Raw genomic sequence first — 7,809 nt, 5'->3', positions numbered from 1 at the left:
AAAACTGCTTTAAGCCTATAGCAGAGCAGGGCAGATCAGAGGTAGGTGGGGAAAACCAAACTGAATGCTGGGAGAAGGAAAGCAGCGTTTAGAGAAACCATGTAACCCCACCAGAGACAGATGCTGGAACTTACTTGGTAAGCCACAGCATCGTGGTGATACACAGATTAATAGAAATGGGTTAATTAATATGTAAAAGTTATCCAATAAGAAGCTAGAGGTAATGGGCCAAGCAGTGATTTAATTAATACAGTAAAGATAGAAAATTCACAGAGTCTAGATTATGTATACTATTGTGTTTTCTTTGAATTTTTTGACTATGAATGAGTTAAGTACAGAGAGACATTTCATTGTACAGACTGTTCAACTAAACCAGCATATATACTCTAAAGGTATCTTAACTTCAAAATTTGGGTCTAATGATGCGTTGTTTTAGAAAAGAGGTTCTTCTTTTGTTTCCACAGAGGATAAGAACCTGTGGAATCCTTCCAGACTAATGTAGTTTGATGAACCAAGACCCCCTGAAAGATCACCTTGAATATCCCTCAAAAAATTACTTCACCCAATAAACAGCAAGTAGTTTGGAGAGAACTGCACTCATATTTCCAAATATTGTTTATGAATGTTTGTTTACAGTTAAAGGCGGATATATTATAGAGATTTGCATTGATATGGATCTTGGTCTATTGATACAAATTTAAGGTCAATTTTGTTATATGTATATTTCTCCTCTTAATTAAGGTATTGTGTTTGTGCAGCTCATTTAAAAATATAATGTATAATTAAGAAATATAGGTTAATAGATAATCATCTATAGTAGTCAAGCTTGTAGTCATGTTAGTTATATTTTCTAGATGTACGAAGATGTATTTTAGATGGATACACATTCTTCAAACCTTTCAAAGACCTTCAGAATATGGCATTTAAAAAATTTTAAGAGCATAAGACTTTTCATGACATTGAGACACATCTGCTCCTGGCAGTAACAATCTACTTCAAGAGGATGACAGGCATTAAAGATGCTCCTTATGGAGTTGGCTAGCCATTTGGGCAAGAAACTGCTCTTTCCTGGACTGCTTGATGGTATGCTGTATGAACCGGACATGTAGGACCCACGGAAAATGAGTGCTGAACTTGCCTAAAGGTGAGATGATCTCTCAGGGTTCCTGCTTCATGAAAGAGTCTGCCTGACATTCTGCAAGACAGAGAAGAAAGTGACTGACAAACTGCCAAAATAGGTGGAATTGTCTCTGAAATTTCCTGCTTTGTGGAAAATTCTGCTAGATACTATGGGCCTGTAAGCTGAAGATGGATGCCTCAATGGTACAGAAGAACTTTGGGTGACTGTCAAGATATCAAGATGTCTCTGTCAATTCTAGAGTTTTTAGAAGTTGCTTGTAATGCTCTTCCTGTGTACTTATGTTTTTATTATATCCTTTTATGGAGTTGAAGAATTTATACTTATATTTATAGTTTTCCTTAGTTATGATAAAAGATAAAGTAGATATAAATATTATAACTGTAATTTTTGCTAGGTACCTGTTTTGTTGTATGTAATCTTGCTACGTTAAAGTTAAAAACCTTCCTTTTTATTTAAACGGAAAAGGGGAGGTGATATGGGATTTCCCTCAGAATGCTGTGAATACCACTGGTGAATAAAGAAACTGCTTTAAGCCTATGGCAGAGCAACACAGAAGAACAGAGGTAGGTGGGGAAGACTAAACTGAAGGCTGGAAGAAAGGAGGCAGAGTCAGGGAAAAGCCATGGAGCTGCCACCAGAGACAGACATGCTGAAGGCCACGAGCCTTATGATAAAACATAAAATAATGGAGATGGCTTAATTCTAAATGTAAGAGTTAGCTAGCAATACGTGTAAGTAATTGGTCAAGCAATGATTTAATTAATACAGTTTCTGTTTGGTTATTTTGGGTCTGAGCTGCCAGGTGGCTGGGAAACAAACAAGTGATCTCCCTACTACAAACCTAAACCAAGTGCAGAGGTCATCTGCACTCACAAATTGAATATCTAGAAAGTCAGTCTATGTACACCTGCAGTCTACTACAGTATGCATTCTATGTGTTAAGACCTGGTTGGTCACAATACATTACCTTATATGGCCAATACTCTTCTCTAGAGGGAGTTGTGGAAAGGGGAAAGTTTAGAAAATGTATGTAACCACCTGAAATCATCATGATCCTTGGAGTTTCAGCAAGTAACTACATTGTATCCATCAAATGTGGCCATTTGGAATCCTAGGGAGTCATAAGAAAACATGCTCCCTAGGCATGTGCAAAGTCAGAAGGTGATCTTGCTGAAAGATGCCATCTACATCACCCAGATAGTGGACCTGGTCTCAGGAGAGCTCTCAAGGTCAGACTCCCTTCCCACCAATTATCCAAATGCTAAGAGCTGTTCTTACCACCTGGGTGACAACATGCTGTCCTAATGTAAGTACCCTGTCCTCCTTTGTCCTCTGAAGAGATCTGGGCAGTGGTCAGTGTGATTCTTAAGGAGCCTAAGCCCCCTTGTCCTCTCAGAGAAGAAAAGAAACTTGTTGAATGGCATACAGGCACAGAGACTTGGAAATTACCAGTTCACATTTGAAGGTTGAGGGATTGAACTCTTTTTTTTTTTTTTTTTTTTTTTTGCTTTATGGAAAATTTATTGCAATATTCCAAAAGCACATCACTTTTTCTTCTCAACATCCTGCTCTGCAGCTTCCTTTGCCCTCTTTGCTCGGATGCCAAAGAGCCGGGCATTGGCCCGGGCCATGCGAAGACTGGCAAAAGCTTTGAAGTTCTTTTCCTCTTCTGTGATGACTCTGGCTTTCTCCTTCTTATAAACATTCCGGATGGGCATCACAGGTCCTGTTAGCTGAGTGGCCAATTTAAGTTCTTCAGCCGAACTATCTCCCTTCTTTGTAGCGGAAGGCTTCCTGGGTCCACGGAGATGCCAATGGTGCGAGCCACCTTCTTATGGATACCAGCCACCCTGAGTTCCTCCAGGCTGAAGCCCCGGCCAGCTCGGACCTTGGTGTGGTAGCGCACTGTGGGGCACCTCACGATGGGCCTGATGGGTCCGGACGTGGGGCGCGGGACAATGCGGCGGGCTTTCGCCTGCCGGGCCTTGCGTCTGCGGATCTTGCCGGCTGGTTGAACCAAGTGTCCACTCGCTGCTGCCAGTCCTTGTGGAAGTGGGGCTTCAAGATCATGCCATTCTGGCTGGGCGCCATGGCTGCCTCCCGTGCAGGGGAACGGCCGAGCGGAAAGGACCAAGCGCCACCTGAACTCTTCAAAGAATGCAAGAAGCAGAGATTTGCTCTCTTTTGTCCCACCTCTTGCTTGCACCAACAGTGAGAGATCTTGAATATTTATTTCTGCTCTGTAGGCTAAAACTCCTTTGATGATGGATTGACTTTCTTTGAGGTAATAGTTGAAGAATAGGCTACTGGCAAGATTCGTGGTTGCATATTTGAGATGAGATTGTCCCATTATATTATCAATAATAAAGACAATTTTACATGTTGACTTCTTAGCATCTAAAGTTGACTAATGGGTTGCTTTTGGACTTGACATAAAGAAAGGAAATTACATTCTTCCTTTCCAAACTCCACAATAATCTCATCTTGTCATATGCACACATTCTCGATGATAGATAGAAATATGATGATGATAATATATATAGATAAATGATAGATGATGAAACATGCATACATGCATATATACATATGTACATAAACACTACATACTCTCTTGTCAGTAATATTCCCTTGTTCAAATATGTCACAATAATAACAAGGGGCACATCTCCTGCTACTATTCTGTGAAGATTGCTGAACTAACAAGAACCGATTCCTGTGCTAAATGCTTTCTTTTCTGGCTGTTTGCCGTTGCACAAGATACTTCCTTCGGTGGACCTTGGATTTTTCACTAGCAAACACATACACATCTTGTGACCTGCAGAGTCTCTTCCATCTCTGACATTCTCTGGATTATTGGTTCAGAATTGGGATCTAAATTCCTCAGAATGGTATCACTCAACACATTAGTCAGAGTCAAAATAATTACAGGCCATGAATAGAGACAGATGTAGGTAGCAAGTATGCTTCTAGAGAATCATGAGTCCCAGTACATGTTATCTAACCAAAGGTGACTTGAAACATACAGATTTAGGGCAGCAGATAAGAATGTTCTTCTGATCCTTCAGAGGGAGGACTTTTGGATAAGACTGGATTTCATTGAGCTTACAAAATTCTCATGATATAAGTAACCTCTTGAGTTTTCAGGTCAAATATCTGATCTTACTTGAACAGATTAATTACTTTAAGACTCGCCTTTGAAATGTGCCTTTTAGGGGCACTCCCAGGAAACACTCGTGCTTCTAGGTATTGAAGTGATTTAATGAACAAGACAGAATAGAATCGCTTCCAAGAGGGAGTTTTCATTCCAAGTGGGAGAAAATGCAAGAGAGAGATTGACCCAGAGACAGTCTTGGCTATGCCTTTCTGATGAGAGTAGAATGGGTAATTTTATGTGTCAGCTTGTCTAAACTACAGGAAGCCCAGACATTTGCTCAAACAGGATTCTGGGCATTTCATTGAGGATAGTTTTTGGATGAGAGCATCCTCTGAAATGGGCTTTGAGTAACAGAGCATCTCCTCCACTTTATTGATGATCTGAACAGTATAAAAGGTCCACCTTTTATTCTCTGTGCCTCTAGAACTCATCTGCAGCGTTACCCTTTTTTAGTTCTATAGCAGATGGCCTTGGAATGGCAGCATCAGTTATTCCCTAGTTCTTAAGTGAACCGGCCCACACTACAGACTTCTGACTTGCCATCAACCATAACTGTGATTACAATATCTGGTAAAGAGGCTTCTGATACGCATGATGGACACATGTGTAGACACATGTGCACAGACACCTGTTCATCGTTTGTCTGAAGAGCTCTGACAGATGCAATGAAGGGAAACAAAGGTAAAGTGAACACACAGATGGGGGCTCTGCTTTTGTACACAGAACTCTCTACTTTCTGGGTCATAAGAGGTGATCACTGAAAAATCATCAGAGGCTGAGAGCTGTTAACATCTGGTTCACACTGATTACCCAAGATGCTATGTACTGAGTGGACTAAGGAAGGTGAACCTGGGACCAGGGAGAGCAGAAAAATGATCCAGCCAGTGTACAACCTGATCATGATTTGTCAGATTTGGAGGAAATTCTAGAATGAGTGCTAGTAGAACTTTCTCTTGGGTTTTCCATTCATTTCCAAAGTTCCCAGGAGTGCACATTTCCTTCCATTTTAAAGATTCATAAGCAGAGCAGATCAATAGTTCCTGGTGCCAGCCCAGAATGACATATAGACATTGTGTGCAGACTCAAGAAAACAAGAGCACAATTTATGATCCTTATTAATACATGCTAGGATAAACAAAAAGTACCATTGTCAGCGTTTGAATATGGCTTGGTTCACAATAAAACATCACCCAGAGGTTCTGGTCTTTTAGCAAGGATATTCTCATAGTACTGGGTTTGAGCTGAAAGGACTGGATAATTCCCCACAAATGTGCATTTTTATAAAGTGATCATGGCACCTCCATCTGATATATTAAACACATGCTTACCTCCTTCACATCTCCTTTTCTTCTGCTTCCTCACTATCTCATCATGAGTTGTATTGTAAGTTCCTCTCCCGAAGTCAAGAAGACCCTACATCTCTGGTCTGGTCCTCCAGAACTGTGGGCTGAAGGCATCTGTCTTCTTTATTACTTACTCATGCTTCAGATACTTTATTAGAGCAATGACAAACAGACTGAAACACCTGCAAACATTCCAAGCTTTTTTTTTTTTTTGAGCATCTGTAGTATAAAGGTAACAATAGGACCTATCACATAAGATAGTCATGAGTATTAGGACACCTGCAGGGTTGGAACAATGCCAAGCATACAGGGAAGACCCTGGAAATCTTAGTTGTTACTGTAATTAAAATTATTATAATTATTATAAGTGGTTAAAATTCTAAAGCCAATCAGTTATAGAAATAATTGAAATCAGATTACTATTCCAAACTTGATGGGAGACACCTTCTAAATTAATTATGAGCATAGATTAAGCAGACAGAGATTTACAAGAACAGTGCAGACATATAAGTACTTGGTCATATCCACCCAGAAACAAACAGGCCAGCAGTCAGAACCTAATATTATAAAAACACACACATGCACACACATGCACGCATGCACATGCACGCATACACACACACACATAGGTGGGGGGATGTATCAGGTGCACACTCCTGACATTTTGATGTGGGGGAGTAGCACCAAGAGAGGGGTATGGTGAGCCTCATCTCATCATGCTTTCTTTTCATAGCCCCCAACAAGGAACCCCAACAATAGAGAGGGAGGAGAACTATGGTTCTACAGGAGCCAGGGACATTCTCTCTTTGCCTGTAAAGGATGCTGGGTCACATCTGGAAGAGGAGAACACTAGAAGCTTTTACTCCATACTGAGTACCTGGATAAGAACCAGTGGGAGGTGCTCTAAGGAGATACAAAGAGCTCTGGTCCATACGAGACTCCTCTACGCATGCCTCAACAATCACAAAGCCAGATGTGGTGAGCACAAGTTTTTGCCAGCTGCCAGAAACAAGCTGAATGTGGGGGACCTACTATACACCTTGTCACCACTCAGGTGCCTGTCACTTAAGTGCAGTCTGTAGATTGGTAAAGCGAGTATCACTTAAAAATCAGAGAAGTGCAGAATCCCGAGCCCCACCTAAGGCCCCTGAATCTCAATCTTCATTTTGATACAATCCCTAGACAAATTATTCATACAAGTGCTGATTATGGTCTGGGGAGCACTACTTCAGAACATTAGGCTGAAACTGGGTGGTGGTGGTGCACGCCTTTAAACCCATCACTCGGGAGGCAGAGGGAGGGGGATCTCTATGAGTTCAAGGCCAGCCTCATCTACAGAGCAAGTTCCAGGATAGCTGGGGCTACACAGAAAAATTTTGTCTTGAAAATACAAACAAGTGAAAACAGACAAACAACAAAAAATAATTAAGCTTGACAAAGATATTAAAAGTATCATCAACTATTTGTAATCAATAAGGGGCGGAGACAATGCGAGAATGTGGGAAACCAAAATTATTGGCCAGTGACATGCAATGTGGCCTCTTAATCACCAAGGAATAGAGATGTAAATGAATAGAATTACAGAGTTGGGCATACAAATCCTCTAAAGAGAACTTGATCTACTGCTACCAGCATGGGTGCAATGTACCCAGTAGTTTGGATAGGATCACTATCCTCTTTCCCAGAACCCAGTGGGATGATTTCACAGGGCAGCATCAGCACATCTGGCCCAGAACTCCCACATGGCTCTAAAGACATCTCTTTTTATTGCATAATAAACCGAGACCAGAAGACAATAAGCAGGCATGCTTCCATAGCTTACCCAGGCCAGTCTCTCTTTCATGATAAAGTGGAGTGGAGATGAGAAAGCATTTTCTGGGCATAGATGGGGTGGGGGAGTGCAAATTGGGAGGCCAAGGTCCTGCTCTGGGTACAAAGGTACAATGGTACCAGTATAAGCAAACATTTTGTGGGTTTCAGGTATTTCCTGTATGGGACTTTTTGACCCACACAGAAATTTTCTTGCAGATATTTTTATTGACTGCACCAACTCATAGATGCACAAAATGCAACTTTGAGAAGTGAATCAAGTTGCTTAAGATGATCAACTGTCAAGTTAGTTCTCATAACCAGGTAGATAAATGAAATTAGGGTATTTTTAATTGGTCAGC

General features: G+C 41.0%; 1 pseudogene; it reads right to left on the bottom strand.

Moving 5' to 3' along the window:
- Positions 1-2,650: 2,650 nt before the first annotated feature.
- LOC130870181 (60S ribosomal protein L13-like) lies at positions 2,651-3,232 on the bottom strand (annotated as a pseudogene).
- Positions 3,233-7,809: the final 4,577 nt, after the last annotated feature.

The sequence above is a fragment of the Chionomys nivalis genome, chromosome 2 (assembly GCF_950005125.1).
Source record: "Chionomys nivalis chromosome 2, mChiNiv1.1, whole genome shotgun sequence".
Taxonomy (NCBI): Eukaryota; Metazoa; Chordata; class Mammalia; order Rodentia; family Cricetidae; genus Chionomys; species Chionomys nivalis.
The sequence above is the reverse complement of the archived record's forward strand: the minus strand, read 5'-3'. Positions and strand labels throughout refer to the sequence as shown.